The 14496-nt window shown below is 48.8% G+C and overlaps 1 long non-coding RNA gene across 1 annotated transcript; it reads right to left on the reverse strand.

The window, feature by feature from the left end:
- Positions 1-2518: 2518 nt before the first annotated feature.
- On the reverse strand, positions 2519-14095 carry LOC132363793 (uncharacterized). Its single transcript, XR_009502657.1, has 2 exons — positions 13873-14095; positions 2519-3433 (listed from the first exon to the last, which is right to left on the reverse strand). It is a non-coding gene; the product is annotated as an uncharacterized LOC132363793 (long non-coding RNA).
- Between the last annotated feature and the right edge of the window lie 401 nt (positions 14096-14496).

Consider the following 14496-nt stretch of genomic DNA (forward strand, 5'->3'; position numbering starts at 1 on the left):
CCCTCGTGTCTCCCTGAAGTGATAAGAACCCATTTCACAGGCCCTAGCTGTCAGGAGAGCTTCTAGGAGCAGGCTCTCAAAGGCTGGGCTGCAGGCATTTGCTCCTAAGAGCACAGCCTTTGAGGGCCTCCCCCCATTGCTGCATGAGGAGCCCATCCCCTCATGACCTCCCGCTGCCTCTGACCCAGGCTCCTGTATCACTCCGCCCCTGGACTGTCCAGGCTCTCCCCGGACCATGTGGAGGGCTCTAACATCTGCTGCAAGCAGGCCTTGCCAGCTGCAGGATTGTCTGCATCCCAGCCCTGAGGAACTTGCTAGACCATGCCATCTTCCAAGCTGTCAGTGCAAGGAGGCCTCTGAGAACCACCTGAAGGGGGCAGGGCTCACCTGGCATCCTTAGTGGTCCTACTAAATGCCTGGGCTGGGACCTGCTATGGTTCCCAGGGCCGCTGTAAGGTCACACTGTGGTTATCTGAGTTAGGAGTTGGAAGCTCAGTGCCCCCTGGGTGGACATGGGGAAGTCAACATAGCTGTTTATCTGGCTGGTGGTTCTTAGGCCAGCCATTTGTGGCCTGTGGTCAGTCGGTGGTGACTCTGTGATCAGTCAGCCATGACTCTAACAAAGGCTTTTTCTTAGAACTGATATTATCTCTTCAGGCTTAAGTGAAGTCTGATCTTCTAAAGAATCTAGAGTGTTTCCTTAGTGTTTATGGCTCTAATCAATACAACTATTTTAAAAAATAACAATTTGAGATGGATCATACACCTAAATGTAAAATCTAGACTCCAAAAGCTCTAGGAAAAAAAAAAGAAGACTACCTTCACAGCCTTGGTGTAAGCAAAGATTTTTAGACAAGATACAAAAAGCACTAACCATAAAGGGAAAGAATAGGGCTTCCCTGGTGGCGCAGTGGTTGAGAATCTGCCTGCCAATGCAGGGCACACGGGTTCGAGCCCTGGTCTGGGAAGATCCCACATGCCGCGGAGCAACTAAGCCCGTGAGCCACAACTACTGAGCCTGCGCGTCTGGAGCCTGTGCTCCGCAACAAGAGAGGCCGCGATAGTGAGAGGCCCGCGCACCGCGATGAAGAGTGGCCCCCCGCTTGCCACAACTAGAGAAAGCCCTCGCACAGAAACGAAGACCCAACACAGCCATAAATTAAATAATTAATTAATTAATTAAAAAAAAAAAAAAAAAGACAGGGTAAATGCTTAAACCTTTCCCTTTAAAAAAAAAAAAAAAGGGAAAGAATAATAAATTCATTGTCAAAGCTAAAAGTTTCTGCTTTTCATCATCAAAAGATACTGTTAAGAAAATGAATGGGTAAGCCACAGAAGGGAAAATATATGAAATACACGTAGCTGATAAAGGAATTATATTCAGAATATATCAAGAACTTCTACAGATCAAAACAAAAAGACAAACAAGCCAATTTTAAAACTGAGAACGGAAATCTCACAAAATAAGATATAAGAATGGCCAATAAGCACATAAAAAGATGCTCAACATCATTAGTCATCAGGGAAATGCAAATTGAAACCACATTGAGATATTGTTTCTCACCCAATACAATGGCTAAAATTGAAAAAGGACTGATTACACCAAATGCTAGCGAGGGTATGGAGCAACTGGACCTCTCATACATTACTGGTGAGAATCTAAAATGATACAGCCACTTTGGAAAATGGTTTAGCAGTTTCTTATAAACATATATGTATGTCTGTTAGCATAACTGACACCATCTTGGGCCTGTTTGTTTCCTCCCATCCTTCCACTGACCATACCCAGGGCTGTACTATGTAAATCTCTTCTCTGTCATCAAGGGCTTTGTAGTTAATATTGTTTAATGATCGTTAGGTCTAGGTGGCCTCTATGCTCTGTTAGTTTCCAAACAATGATGAAGACCTTCCCTGACCCATTCCCGGTGCCCACGAGACTAGTTACCTATTCATAAATCTTGACGTAGGAATGTACGTGTATGGCACATACCCCCATACCATCGATTAACTATAAATCTGTCCCAGTGGCCCCTTGGCAGTGTGGAGTGTAGCTGCGAATGCTTCTGGATTGTTGTCTGCCCGATCCCGCTCTGTTGGGTACGTTAAACTAACTCATTGACTACATGGAGCTGCCTGCCTTGTTTTTTGGTCTCAAGATCCCGTCTCAGTTCTGTGGGCAATTTTTGTTCCCTCTGCCCTCCAACAATATACCTATTCTGTGACCCAGTGATTTCACTCCTAACTGTTTACCCAAGAGAAGTGAAAACATATGTTCACATGGAGATTTGTACAAGAGTGTTTATAATAGACTTTATTATAATAGCCCTAAACTGGAAATAAACCAAATGTTCATCAACAGAAGAATAGATTTTTAAAAAAGTGATATATTCATACAATGGAATACTACACACCAATAAAAAACAGCAAACTACTAACACCTACAACAACATGGATGAGCCTCAAAAACATTATCCTGAGCAAAAAAACCATAGACATAGAAGAATAAGTCCAGGGAACATACTATATGATTCCATTTATATGAAGTACTAGAATGAGCAAAGGTCATCTAAGATGATGGAAATCAGAAAACGGTTGCCCCTGGGAGCAGGGAGACAGAAATTGACTGGAAAGGAGTGTGAGGGACCTTTCTGGGGTGATTGGAAATGTCTCATATCTATACCTTGTCTTAGATGATGGCTACATAGGTTTATACAGTTTATACAGGTTTATATTGCCAAAACTCATCAAATGAAACACTTAAGATCTATGCATTCTATTTTATATAAAATTTTATATATTTCATGTCTCAATTAAAAATGATCAAGAGCCAGCATTTATTGAACATATACCCTGTGCAGGATTGTGAAAGACTGCCTATTAATGGACTCAGCAGTGATCACAACCTAGAGGGGTAGGACCCATCATGACCAACCTTCTTATCTGTGGGGTTGCAGAGACCATTAAGTGGGGGAAGCAGAACCTAAATTCCGTGGCCTGAGGACTTATTCACTCTAATAATCTCTCATTTTGTTATCTCTGCATCCCCATCAGCATTTTTCACATGGCACATAGAAAGTGGTGTTGGACTGAAAATGTGAATTTCAGGCATTGTCAATTATTGAGTGAACGTGTGCTAAACATCAGGCACTGTGCTGGGGTTGAGGAGAAGCAGTGAACAAGAGGGGTGCCAGCTCAGGAGCCACAGTCTGGAAAGGTCTGTGCAGGCAGGCATCTGGTCTCCCCGGGTGTTTGCTACCCCGCGGCTCCTCCTGGATGGCTTCCGGGTCCAGCCTTAGGTTTTATTTTCTGTTGCTTCCCAAGGCTCCACCCTGGTTCCAGAGGGAACTCTGGTTGGAAATTCTTCCCTTGATGTGCAGGTGCCCTTTTATCTTCACAGGCACTGGTTCCAGAAGCGGATCAAAGCACAGGCACCCTGTCAGAGAGAGACAGTTCTCAAGTTCCCTCAGGCTCCAGTGCACACCTGGGCTCCCCACCTCGGGGTCTCTGGGGGTTGCTCTGCCAGCAGCAACACAGTAGATGCCGCTTGTGCACATGCTCTGAGGCCCAGGCCTACCCTTGCTTTCAGTTTCTAAACACAGGTTTGGTGCAGGTTGAGACATTATGGCCCCCATAAATCACGGGGAGCCAGGGCCATAGGGAGCTTGCTTTCCTGCCTTGGAATCGACAGGCAGCTCTGCTGGGTCCTGTCCTGCCTACAGATCCGGTGATGGGCACCCTTCCCTCTCATCTGCACAGAGTCACCTGGAGACCCACAGCTCTCCCCATTCCCAGTGTGTTCCCGGCCACCAGCCTCAGCAGCCGGTGGGCAGTGATGCCCACCTGCCTCAGAGTTTGGGCCATTGGGCCCCTCATCAAGATACCCGAGTGACCTATCCCCTGCCACCTCCCCTGGTCCACTCGGCCCAGGCTGTGCACCACCTTGCTTTCCCTGCACCATCTTTGGTCACTGGCAATCAAAGGCCTCAGCACACAGCTAAGGATGGGTTCATCTGGGGGTCATAGGCTGAGGTTTAACACCTTCACATCTTAACGAGATTTTTTTCTAATGATGCCTCTGTTCTCACTCACCTTGGGATCACAGTAAGCCAGACAACCTGACAGGGCCACTTGGTGACCTTCTGGGAGCAGTATGTTGAAGGGCATAACCCCTACTACTACCACCAGCACACACACATCTTGAGCCCTAACTTGCATATTACAAAGCCCTTTGCTGCACATATTGTCACTCAGTCCTCATTTCATCTGGTAAGGAACACAATGAGGGAGGCTTACTCTCACATTTAGAGGAGAAAGTGGGCTCCAAACTTTTGGTAGCTTGGCCCATGTCCCATGGTGGTGTCTGAGCTGACAGACAGTGGTTCAGACAGATAGCCCTGACTCCCTGTTCCCAGAGCAGGGCCTCGCATGGTCCAGATTTGGGCATTCCTCACACACGTGTATTATCATGGACCGATAGATAGGCTGTATGGGGTGTTTCCTGGGATGTGCCCAAGATGGGGCCCAGCACGATCAAGACAGAGTCTGTCCCCTGCCAGCTCATCTTCCACACAGAAACTAGGGTGATTGCTTTCTTCCAAAAAATTAATCTGACCATGTCACTCTCCTGCTTAAAGCCCTTATTGTGTACCGAGCGCTGGGCTCCATGCTTTATATGTTTATCTCTTTAATCCTCACAACAGTCCTCTGAGGTAGGTGTTAGGACTTTGACGTGCAGATGAGAAAGATGAGTCTGGAGATACTGCCTTTACTAACTTGCCTCCAGCACTGTGACAGAACACATTTCTGTTGTTTTAAGCCACCCGATTTGTGACTTTGTTACGCAGCTTTGCGAAACCTATACACTATCTTATTCTTACAGTGGGGAGAGTCTGGGCCATGCCCATGGGTGCCATATTCTCTTCCAGGAGATTTTCAGTGCCCATCTGTATATGAAAGGCTCCGAGAAGTCCCAAAGCCAGGAAACCTGTTCAACATTTTTAATCAAGTATTTTCCAAACAAACTTGATCTTGAGACGCCTGTCTCACAAAACACCTTTTAGCTGGTGTGAAGCTGGGGCTCCAAGGAGCACACTTTGAGAGATGCTGTTAAATGCCAAACAGGCCTCCTTTCTGGATACATGCAGGGAAAAAAATGCCTTCTTGATTGGACCTGCCTGAGCTTTTTCATCACTTCTGACAACGCTTCGCCACTCTCATCAGCCCTGGAAAAAAAAAAAAAAAACCTCAAGAAATCTAAGCACTATAGAAATGGCTATGAAAATGCCATTCACAGTGAGCAGTGAACAGGATGGTAATATTTTATATCACGCAGGGACCCACAGGCAAAAATAGCAGAGGCAGATGCGCAGGCTTGTGTTGTTTTGTCCAAAGTATAAAAGGACAAGAAGTCTGAGATCTGGAGGAATTTCCCCAAAGGCAAACCTGGAAACTTCAATCACTACTCAAGGGTGCTTTTTCGTCTCAATCTCCAAGCCAAGAATGTCTCAGGGATAACGGCACAAGGCAGCCCAGCAAGGCCTCCCTTTGGTTCAGTCAGAGGGTGAGAACAGCAGTTTGTCACCCTCTTCAGCTGCAGATGCCAAGGCCAAGGATGAACCACACACTTGCTTACTCTGCAAGGAGCTGTTTCCACCCCGACCCCACTGTGTTGTAACAGGGTGGGCATTCTTAAAGCAAGGTCAAGTAATGCACCTGACATCCTGCTGCCCACAGTCTGTCCTGCCGCCCATTCCTGCCTGGCTAACTTCCCTGACTCTCCAGTCTACTGTGTCCCCCTGCTGTACTCTCCCCAAGCACCCTGGATGTCCTTCTTAGAGCTGCTGACACCACGCTGTGACATGCTCCGTGATGGACTGTGGGCTCCACCAGAATGGAATGGTCATAGTCACCTCTGTGTCCTCAGCACCCAGCACAGTGTCTGGCCGAGGGGACATCTTTGCTCTTCTCTAGATGCTTCCTCAGTCCCCACTGCCACACCCTTGAGCATCCTTTCCCTGTATGCCAGCCCCCCAGATCTGAAGGGAAATGGTTGCAGAATCACCAGCACCCATGAGCGAGCACCCTTCCAGTGACCTGTACACAATGCCAGGCTCAGTGTTTGGTTTTTACCGCAGGTCACACTCGTGCAAACATTTCCATCCTGAGATGTGGCAAATATCTGTGTCAATTGGCACCGTTCAGTTAGCGTTCCAGCTGTCACATCCATTTTGGACTTGGCTTGAAGTCATGAAGAAGGCTTAGGTTTTAGTGACGGATCTGTGCACTGCTCCAGGCTAAGGAGGCTCAGGGGTGGAGAGCAGCCTCTGCTGCCCACACCGGGGTCCAGCTGGAGGTCTCCTTGCTGTGGGGCTTTGCTGTGGGACACAGTCTCTGAATATGTATATTGGTGGCAAATCAGGTGAAAAACAAGGCTGTTTTCTTAACCAGCTCAGCCTCTAAGTTACATCCGATCCCCAACCCCAGTCCTGCCCTTAACTAGAGCAGGTAGATTCTGGATTAGCTATCTAGGGGACAAGGCAGTTTATAACTAGTCTTTTCCCAGGCTCTGGGCTTTCCAAAGATCTTCCTCGTGCATCAGCAATGCAGATTCTTGTCATATGTTGCGTAGGATGGTGGCAACATCCCCATTTTGAAGAAGAGAAAACTGAGGCCCAGAGATGTGTGGTCATTTCGGTAAATTCACAGACTCAGGACTTCTGACTTTTGGGTCAGTGCTATTCAGCTAGTTACTTTAGGGGACATGTATAAGGGTCAAGTTGGATCAAAATTAGCTAGGTTTTTGTTTGTTTGTCTTTTTCTTTTTTTTCTATTTACTGTGTTCCAGGAAGTATGTAAAGAGCTTTATGTGAATTATCTCATTTCATTCTTCTATTAACTCTTTCAGGTATTATTATTATCCCCATTTTATAGATAAAGAAATAGAGGGACTGAGAGGTTAAATAACTTGTCCAGCATCACACAGCTAATACATGGCAGAAGCAGGATTCAAACCCAGCACTGGCTGATGGCAAAACTACGCTCTTGACTGAGTTTTCTGGCAGCTTCCAAATAAATATCTAGATAGCGCTCTGGCGTCAGGCAGACTGCAGCGTGCGGTCTAGGTTGATGATGCAAACCCACCAGTGTCCCTGACTGCCGTTCAGGTGTTAGGGGCTGGAAGGACGGCTGAGGGTGGCCTCTGATATAGGTGGGCATGGCTGGGATGGTTAAAGGGGCGCTGGGGGCTGCCAGGAGCACTCTTGCCCGAGAGTAGATGACCTGGGCCTGGGAGGGATTGGCCAGTGTTTCTGGGGCCCTGACTGCCCCCTGCCAGGCTCTGGAATCCTTTCCTGTTGTCATGACCACAGTCTTCTTCGCAGGCCTGTGCTCAGGCCCTTGGTCTGGACCACCCGATTCAGAGCTCCTGATCTGGTTTAGGGCCTGCACTTTCTAGATCTGACTCAGAGAGCAGCGGGCCCTGCAGGGTGGGCAGCTGCCTTTGTGGCAGTCTCAGAGCTGCTGCTCAGTGAGAAGGCAGCCCCAGCACGTAGCAGTGGCGGGTCTTGGGTATGTTCTGCAGCTTCTCGGAGCTGTGGTTTCTTCATCCCGAAAGTGGGAATATTCACATTTCTCTCCCGAGTCACTGTGAGGAGTTAGTGAGGTAATATATGAAGGCAACTAGGACACAGCAGATATTCCCCACCTCTTAGCTCAGAGATCACATGGTGATGATGGTGGTGGTGGTGGCGGCAGCAGCAAGGATGACAAAGCATGGGCTGTGTACCCAGCAGGTCCCAAACCGTGCTAGATAGACTGTCATTTCGTGCTCAGAAAAACAGAGGACGGGACAAAACTGCCTGGACACAGTGTGGGCTGGGGTCATCCTTATAGTTTGTATCTGGGCTCTGGCTCCTGCACACTGACTTTGAACAAGCAGCTTAGCCTCTCTGAGCTGATCCACTCAGAAAGTTTACCAGCAGCACAAGCACTGGGCCTTCACTCCTAGGAGATGGAGCTAGGCCTTCTGAGGGCATCGGGATGTCAGTAGCTCCTCATGGGTGACTGACCCCCGTGGCAAAGTCGTACATCCTGGCTGCTGGCAGGGTGGCAGAGGCTGCTCTTGAGGGTGTGCTGGCCTGGCTGGGACACAGATGAATCTGTGCAGCGACTGCCCCCTTTGTTCTCAGGAGTCAGTCACCCTGCAACCACTCTCTTTGAACTCAGCTGTCTCATTCCAGCTGCCCATCTGGCCATCAGTCCAGCCCTTTCTTTTCCAAGACAGCTTCCTGTCTGTGAGAAGCTGCCCAGCCTCTGAGGCCAGACCCCCCTGCCTGTTACACCTGGCACCTGGGTAAATATGGCCTGTCTGCTGGCCACTTCCCCAGGGCAGGGCCTGGCTCTGGGCTGGGCAGCCTGGAGGGAGATGTGTGTCCTGGGCCTCCTGGGCCCCTGGTGACTTGTGCCGAGCGCTGAGGGTCCAAAGGTGATTCAGACCCTCTCTCCCCTGGGATTGGGGGTGGGAGGTACCGTAGAGCGAGGGTAGGATATCTCAGACAAACCTCCATTCGAATCCTGGTTCTGCTACCCACCAGTGTATGAAGACAGACACTTATATTCTCCTAGCCTCAGTTTCCCCATATGTGAGCGGGGTTAACAATATTACCCATATCAGAGGATGGGTGGGAGCATAAAATGCACTTAGCACACAGCCTAGCACATAATAAATACTCAGTATTTACCACCCTTCAGCCATCATTGCTCTTCTGCATGGAGAGGCTCCTGGTTTACAAGGAGATGGACAAACTCAGGGCGGCTAGACCAGTGCTCTAGGGGAAGCAAGTGCTGGATGCAGTGGGAGCACTGGAGAAGGGGCCCCTAGAGCTGCGTGGACATCCAGAAGGTACCGCCCAGGATGAGGCTTAAAGGAGGAAGAGCTCCCAGGAGGATGAAGATGTAAGGGACTCAGTCCCTCCCTCAAGCTGCTGATGTGTGGCTGTGTCTCATCTCCCTAGAAACGACAGGCAGGGACACTATGACAAGTGTCCTCAAAGAGCTGAGGGGACACCGCGGGGCAGTGATGGGCAAGGGCAGCAGCCCGTTTTGGCTTTAATGATCAGGTAAAGCTTCATGGGGGAAGGAAAATGTGTGATGGATTCAGCAACAGCTACTGTTTGAGCATGTAGACAGAGGAACGTGCAAAGAGAATATGGTGAATGTGGGAGGTGTGGGTGTGAGTGTACAGTGAGTACGCTCTGGGCTGGGGTCCCCCTGGTGAAGTGTGTGGGGGCCAGAGCTGGGGAGGGGGCAGGTCCCCCCGGAGCAGTGGGTGGGAGGCTGGCCAGGGTGGCTCCCTTTATTCATGTCCTGTTGGGCACAACGCTTGTGTTTGGAGACTGAGCCCACGGTCCAGGTGCTACTGAGGAGGGGTGGTCCTTGGGGGGAGGGGTGGGGCCTGACCGCATCTGATTGGCCAGCTCTGCAGCCCAAAGAGGACGCCCTGTGGGGCTTGGCTCCTGCTGACCTCTCTTTCTGGCCTCGTGTTGCATCTCCACTACTCACTTTCTGGCCCTCTTTCTCCCCCATCACCAGGCCTCTGCTTTTCCTCGGTGGTTCCTCACCCACATTTTCCCTTCTCAGTGCTCAGCCTCTCTCTTCACCCAGTTGCTCAGACCCCCATCCCAGGAGTTGTCCTTGATTCTGCTTTTCCTCTACCCCTCCACTGTCAGCAAGTCCTCTACCTCCAAAAGTTTCCCAAGTCTGACCTCCTCTTTCCCTCTCCTCTGCTGACACACTAGTCCAAGCTGTCCTCACCTGCTGCCTCAAAAACTGCGGTGATCTCCGATCTGATCCACCAGCCACCACTCTTATCCCCTAATGTCTCTTCTCCTCACTGCAAACCAGAGCGTTCGTGGCATCCCTCTCTCTCCACTCAGAGTAAAATCCAAGCTCCCTGCCAGGCCTGCAAGGTCCTGCATGATCTTCTCTGCCTGGCCCACGTCCCTGATCTCAGTTCCTACTTCTCTCTCCTGCTTGCTGCATTTCAGCCACTTTGGCCTCTTTGTTGTTTCTCATATACCCCCAAGCACACTCCTGCCTCAGGGCCTTTGCACTTGCTGTTCCCTCTGGGTGGAGCGCTTCCCTGAGATACCCTCATGGTTCACTGCTTCCCTACACTCAGGTCCCTGCTCCCATGTCACCCCTTCAGAGATGCCTCCCATGACCCCCTTAGCTAAAGCAGCCTCCCCATCCCTATCTTTCGTAACATCCTGTTTTTTTCTGTCTCGTAGCTCTTATCAGTCTGAAATGATCTCAAGTATTTGTCCATGTGTGTATTGTCTGTTTCCCTGCTAGCCCGTGAGGTCATGGGGACAGGGAACCAGGCCTGTCTTGTTGATTTCTGGACTGCAGGGCCTGGCACGGAGCAGGCGTCATAGTAGAAGGACAGTAAATATGGGTTGAGTGACGGATGGCGCTTGAGGCCTGGGTGCCTGGGGCTGAGCTCGAGGAAAGAGGATAGGGCCTGGGCAGTTGGGATTTGGGCTGGGACAGCTTTTTCTTTTTGGACCCATGCTGCTGGGACTTGGACCTTCCAGCCTCCCAGGCAGCAGGGACTGGGGAAAAGGAATATAGATTATATATATGGGTTCCTTTTTTGTTTTTTAATTTTTTATTATAGAAACTTGCAAACATCTGCAAAAGTAGAGAGAACAGGATAATCCATACCTGTGAAGATGACACTTGCTTTGCTGAAAGTTGGTAAAATGCCATTTCACTGGATAGTGTTTTCAGTTAGGTTGCATGACTGTCCTGCCAAGGTGATTTTATTATTACAAAATGTACAAAACTCCATTTTGAGAGGAAAAGAGCACACAGCAGATTTTGCTCCGCATACTGAAAATCTTTGTAAATTGAGATCTCAACCCACAACTCTTTGTGGTGACAGTAAAATAAAAATCCCTGTCACCTCCTCGGGTGCCCCAGCTCCCAGATGCACACCGGCTGCCGGCACTGCCCTTGCCCTGCTGCCCACTCAGCCTGCCCAGCCTGAGAACTCACCTGCCTCTGGGGAAAGAGCTAGCATCAGAGTCTGGACTCCCCAGCTTCGGGCTCTTGGGCCAGTTCCTCCTGCCCCTCCCAACTTCAAGACCAACTCTCTGGCCAGGTTTCCCACTAAATTTTGTTGGAAGCTATGGGAAGACCCCAGCTAGAGGCCAAATCTTAATCCATAAGTCTTCATTTGCAAACGTTAGTGAGCAGGAGAATTGCCAGCAAGCTCAATATGAATCCAGAGTCCTGGGCCCCACCTCAGAGGTCCTGTGTCAGTATATAAGGGGCAAGGCCCTGGAATCTGCATTTTAATAAACCAGCCCCAGTGCTTTTGAAGCAGGGGGCCCTGGACCATATTCCAGAGGCACTGCTCTGCTGAGAGGTTCACTGTGGTGGTTAAAAGGCACCATTATTTGTTGGAAATCCTGAGTTTGAATCTTGGCTTACTATGTACTTAGCCTTTTTTGGACTTAAGCTTTCTCCTTTTTAAATGGAGATAAAAATAATATCTACATCATATGGTTCCTAAGGGTTATGTGAGATAATACTTAAGAGCTCAGCATGGTGCCGGGAACACTGTAAGTGCTTATTTCATGTTGGCTGCTATTATTATTACTATTATTTCCTACCATTCCTCAGTGCACATCTGCTTGCTTCCCCAACACACATCTTTCCCAAGAACACCATCAGCTGGATCTCTGGGTTTAAAAAAAAAGCCCCGATTTGCAGCATTTACCAGTTCCTGTGGTGTAAATACTCCCACCATGGCCAACTTAAAGTTCCTAATGTGATGACATTGACCATGGAGTTGGGAGGAGGTGTGCACAGCTGGCTGGTATGTGCTGGTACGAGCTGGCTCCGGGGCACCACCGGTAAGTCTGTCTTCACTGTGAGATCCCGAGTACTTTGTCCTGGCCTCAGCTGGAGCTGGTAAGTGCAAAGGGCTGTGAGCAGAGTCTGATGTAATTGCTACCGTCTGCTGCAAGGGACAGCTGGTTTTCGCAGTTTTGCTATCTGTGTGTACTCATAGCTAATGCAGGAAATGGTAATTGTAGCCTCAAATTACTGTCACTCGGAACCCAGAGCAGACATGATATTCAAAGGGCAGAGATGGCTCCAACATGCTAATATTTACCATTTGCCATGGACCGCATGAAAGTGTGTGAGGCCTCTGAAGCCGCTGCTGTCTCCTTTGCTGGTTCTGGTTTTGTTTTGTTTTGATCACTGAGAAAAGCGGACTTATGTTGTGAAACAAGTGGGGGTCTTGGAGCCAGACTGTCTGGGATCAAATCCCAGTACTGTCATGTAACAATTGTGTGACCTTGGGCCAGTTAGCCAACCTCTCAGATGCTCGGTTTGCTCCTCTGTAAAGTGGGCGTATTCATGAATACATTGCAGACTGTCATGAGCATTAGCTGTGACATGTGTCATGTGCCTAGGATAGGGCCTGGCAAAGAAGAGCAGCTCTACGAATAGGAGCTAAGTTACGGCTATTCCTGGGAGGAAGGTGCTGCCCACATGGCCTTTCTGTAGCTGATCTTTATCCAGGAGTTTAGAAGCTAGCTGAGAATCCATCCTTATTTGTACAGGTGAGAAGGGTAGACAGTTTTCATAATGGCAAATTTCAAACATTTCATTTCTTCCTCAAAGTGATCTTTTCTACACAAAGTTCTTTCCTATTAACCCATCATGTGAAAGAAGCTGGGTGGAGTTTTTTTTTGTTTTTTGTTTTTGCCAGATTTGGAAGCTATCTTTGGGCTGCTTATATAAAATATAAAATAGATGGTTACATGCTACTTAGAGGCCTGGCCGTAAAATATGAAAGGCTTAGTGATGGTGGAGACACACAGTGGAAGGAGCCTGGATGCCTGAGTCTCCTCTTGAGGAGAACAATGCAGGAAAGCAGGCCAACCAGAAATATCCACTGTGGATTTTCTGTTAGCGAGAAATAGGCCTTTTCTGTGTTAAGCCATTGAGAGTTGAGCTATTCTCTTATAGCAACTAGCATTAGCCGACACTGACTAAGAGCAATCGTATAAGTAAAACACACTCTGAGAAGCCTAGGAACCACTCAAAGAGGTGGTCAGTGATAGTCCAAGGAGCTAAACTGTGGTCCGAGAAGAGCTGCCACGTTACTCCATTGTCTTAGATGTACAGCAGCAGTAAAAAGATCTGGACAGAGGAAATAACTAGTGGATTCAAGTAGGAACCCTCACGTGAAAGACACAGGGTTGAATCCAGTTACTGTTTTCTCCCAAGCCACACCAGGTGTGTCAGCTAGTTTAGAATAAAACACAAAGGTCTTTTCATCGTCCTGAGTTCTCTCCTGCTGTTCAGTCTGAGGGGAACGAAGGTTGGCAGACATGAGGCTTGCATGGAGTTGATGATATTCAGCTCTGTGTGGATTGTATGTGTCCCCAGCCCGTGGGAGAATTGCAACCCTCTCCAGTGCTGGCCTGGCAGGTTCCTTTGGCCTCCTATGTGGGCATGAACTAACCATGCAGGTGGGTTCTCAGGAATGCCTTCGATCTGCTATTTTCATGCAATCTGGGGGGAGGGGAGGAAAGCTTCAGTGCTAAAGGCCTCTAGGAGGAGTGTCCCTGAGAAGTAGAGTCCCCAGCATCTCCTTTCTGTCACCAATCCTCTTCGTTCACTTCAACTCTATCCCTCCCTATAGGCCCAGGAACGTATAGGACCTGCACAGACAAAAAACAGAGGCCTACTTTCAAATTGCTACTGACCCCACAAAACTCTTCCCAGCATGTTAAAAATCTGTCCATCCTTTTGTGCCCTCTCCTCATTGCCTGGACCATATTCTTCAGTTACCTGGAGTTGGTACCTCAAGATTGTGGTTGTCTCCTGGACCCTCCTTCTGTGTAGTTTATTCAGGGCCAAGCCCTGGTGGTTCTCCCTTTGCAGATTCCTCCTGGATCCTTCTTCCTAACTTCCACTCTGGCCGCCTCCGTGGGCCTTGAGCTTTCTCACCTGGGCTGTTGCAACCACCTCCTTACTGGCCCCTCTGCTTCCAGCATCCCTCTCCCACCTCTTCCCACCCAGGCACCCTGCAGGCTGTGCTCTTCATGGTCCCCTCAAAGCACAATGCTCCCAGCTCCTCACAGGTCTGCTTGAAAACTTTCCACGGCTTTCTTGGCCGTGACCCTGAATTGTCGATGATTTTCTGATGGAATCAGAGCATGCTTTGTTCCAAAGTTTTCTCATTGTTTTCTTTCCATGGGATTGTAGAAAACATCTCCCGTCAGGCACACCCTACTGTTTTTGTGAAAATTATAGGCTGCAAATAACTGCTTAAGTCAACTGCCAGACGAGGTACTCTCTTCAGAGGGAAAATTCCAGCTGTTGAACAAGTTTATGGGCTTTATTTTTAGAGCAAAGAGTTCATCAAGTGAAGGAAGAGAATTTTCCAGGTGCCCCAGCTCCATTCTTATTGTA

The sequence above is a fragment of the Balaenoptera ricei genome, chromosome 3, assembly GCF_028023285.1.
Source record: "Balaenoptera ricei isolate mBalRic1 chromosome 3, mBalRic1.hap2, whole genome shotgun sequence".
In the NCBI taxonomy this organism is placed as follows: Eukaryota; Metazoa; Chordata; class Mammalia; order Artiodactyla; family Balaenopteridae; genus Balaenoptera; species Balaenoptera ricei.